Genomic DNA, 3,306 nt, shown 5'->3' on the forward strand with positions numbered 1-3,306 from the left:
AAAAAAAAAAAAAAAAAAAAAAAATCCTGGAACCACCCTAAATGTACATCAATAAGGGAGTGGTTGTGTATAGCAGAGGAACCACTGATTGAAACCACCCGCCCTGGCCAGGCACCATAGTAACCACTTGCATGAGTTATCTTACAACAGGAGGTCCTGGTAAGGAACACAGAACTAACAAGCTACCACCAACTGGAAGAATTCTGGAAAAGTCAAAAGGAGAGAGAGGAGCCTCCAGTCCATATGTCCTACCAACCTCCCAGAATCCTTCTTGTTGGAATCCATCTTGGCTGAATGATGTGAGCGCCACCAGGAAGGACCCTGAGTCAGAGGGATTGGCCAGAGACAACCCAGAAGCTAACTCCATTACCATAAAACCTTAGACTGCTGGCCACGTGGCAGAGCAGTCCTCCTGGGTTCCCTTAACCTGCTGCTCTCCTCCTGGGCGCCCCTCCCCAATAAAGTCTCTTGCTCTGTCAGCACGTGTATCCCCACAATTCATTTCTGAGTGTTAGACAAGAGTCCACTCAGGCCCTGGAAGGGGTCCCCCTTCATGCAATAAGTAGACTGACATAACCATCCAATGGAGGTACTATGCAGCTATAAAAAAGAATGGGGAAAATCTCCACGTGCTACTATGGATATGCCCAGGATATATTGTGAGGTGAAAAAAGCAAGGTGGGGGAAATGTGTACAGTTTACTATATTTTCCAAGTGTGGTATACATATAAAAATAAAACAATGAAGAAAAATACATAACATTAAAAAAAATGGTTACCTCTAGGGAGAGGGAGAGAATAGGGTAGAGAGAACAGGAAAGCTTCTTTAAATATACCTTATTTTGATGTAATTTATCTTAAATATAAATACTAGCTTAGTATGATATTATGATTTATAATAATAAATATGAATTTTGTCTCTGTCTGCTGTTTCTGGCACAGAGGTCCTAAAGCCCTTGGAATTTCCAAAATGATAAGAGCAATAAAGGTGTCATTTGTTATGTCAATGAGGTGACTTTTGGACCTCACCTAAGGATGGGGGCTGATTGCCAGGAGAACCAAACTTGTGACTAGAGCTAGTTAAAGCTTTCAGTCCTAACCCCCGGACCTCAAGGGGAGGGGAGATGAGTTGGAGGTTGAATTGATTACCAATGGCTAATGATTTAATCAATTACGCCTATGTAACGAAGCCTCCATAAAAACCCAAGAAGACAGGGTTCAAAGAACTTCTGGGTTGGTGAACACGTGGAAGTTTGTGGAGAGTGGTGTGCTTGGAGAGGCATGGAAGCTACATGCCCTTTCCCTGCACCTCGCCCTGTGCATTTCTTCCATCTGGCTATTCCTGAGTTATATCCTTTTATAATAAACCAGTGATCTAGTAACTAAAATATTTATCGAGTTTTGTGAGTCACTCTAAAAAATTAATAGAACCCAAGGAGGGGGTTGTTAGAACCTTCAATATGTAGCAGTTCGGTCAAAAGCACAGAGGACAGCATGGGCTTGCAAGTGGCATCTGAAGTGTATGTGCTGGGGCCAGTCTTGTAGGGCTGAACCATTAACCTGTGGAATCTGATGCTTTCTCTGAATAGATAGTGTCAGAATTTAGTTGAATTGTAGGACACCCAGATGGGGTCTGAGAATTGCTTGTTGGAGGTGCTTGCTGGGGAACAACCCAACCCCAGCAGTGGAACTGGGTGCAGAACTTTTAGTTGAATGAAAAGGCCTAAAAACTATGACTTACCGAAGAGCAATAAGCCCCCTTGCACTCAGAATTTGGACTTATTGTACCGTTTTCCACTAAAACAAACCAAAGTGTTGGGATAGGAAATATGCAGATGAGTTTGAAACATGTTACCATACTGGTTAGCAAGGAAGCTATCAAACATTACTAAGGTCATGTTAAAAGGATTCAGGAATCAAACTTAAAAGGATCCCACTGGCAAAAGATGGAACAATTCCAATTGTACTAGAAAAGAAAACAGGTTCTATAGTTGTTTCAGCAATGTTTTATGTATACAACTATGTAAACTCTGTTAGTCATTTTTAAAGTTTCTTCATGTTTACTGACTTGGGTCTGATTATCCTTTTAGTTACTGGGCAAGTATTCATATATTACAATAAAATCAACTTTATCAGAAAAAATATGCATCCATTTGATCATCAGTAAGGATGCCAATTACAGTGGCTTTAATAAGAAATATGTTTTAATCAATTGGTTCATAATAATACTTATAAAAAAATCACCACTACAACCAAATGAATTGGTTCCAGAATTCTAGGGAACCAATTTATAATTTTTAAAACTAGTAAAAAATAAGGAGGAATCAAGCATTTACCCTACCTTCCCTATATTGTACCACTGGATAACCACTGGGTAGATGCCCTTCCTATATTGTACTATTGGGTAACTATTGGGTAATGAGGGGAAGTTTCCCTTTATAGAAATATTTTGGGAAATGAATGAAGGAATAATAGCATTGCAGTATTATCTTTTCACTGCTCCTTGCCTCTCATTGATCCCCATTAGGGATCAAGACACAGACCATCAATAGTAGCTTATAAAATTAAAAGAGATGAACAATACTACATCATCTATAGAGAAATCTTGTAAAAAATCAAATCTGAATCTGATCAAGCCTTAGATCAAACAACTGACAGGAAAAATAGAGAACACAGGAAACTACTAACTGCTCCATAGGGATACAATTAACAAAATCCAGACTGAGGGAAACTATAAAGATCTCTGAAGATCAAATGACTCAATATTTCCAACAAATAAATATCAAGAGAATAAAATAGACGAGACTGTTGATTAAAATAGATTTAAGAGATTCATCAACCAAATTTAATGTGCTACATATATGGAATCTAAAAAGATGTTACTGATGAACCTAGTGGCAGGGCAGGAATAAACATGCAGATGTAGAGAACGGACTTGAGGACACAGAAGGGGAAGGGGAAGCTGGAACGAAGTGAGAGAGTAGCGTTGACACATATACACTGCTAAATGTAAAATGGATGCTAATGGGAAGCTGCCACATAGCACAGGGAGATCAGCTTGATGCTTTGTGACCACCTAGAGGGGTGGGATAAGAAGGGTGGGAGGAAAGCACCAGAGGGAGGGGATATGGGGATACATGTATACATATAGCTGATTCACTTTGTTGTACAGCAGAACAAAGTGGTGGTTGGCAAATAGATTTTTAGATTGTGCTTCAAAAATTAACACAACATTGTAAATCAATTCTACTCCAATAAAGATATTTTAAAAAAATTTAACGTGCTAAACTGATAAATAAGGGAAAGA

Source organism: Lipotes vexillifer, unplaced genomic scaffold (assembly GCF_000442215.2).
Source record: "Lipotes vexillifer unplaced genomic scaffold, Lipotes_vexillifer_v1.1 scaffold415, whole genome shotgun sequence".
NCBI classification, from domain to species: Eukaryota; Metazoa; Chordata; class Mammalia; order Artiodactyla; family Lipotidae; genus Lipotes; species Lipotes vexillifer.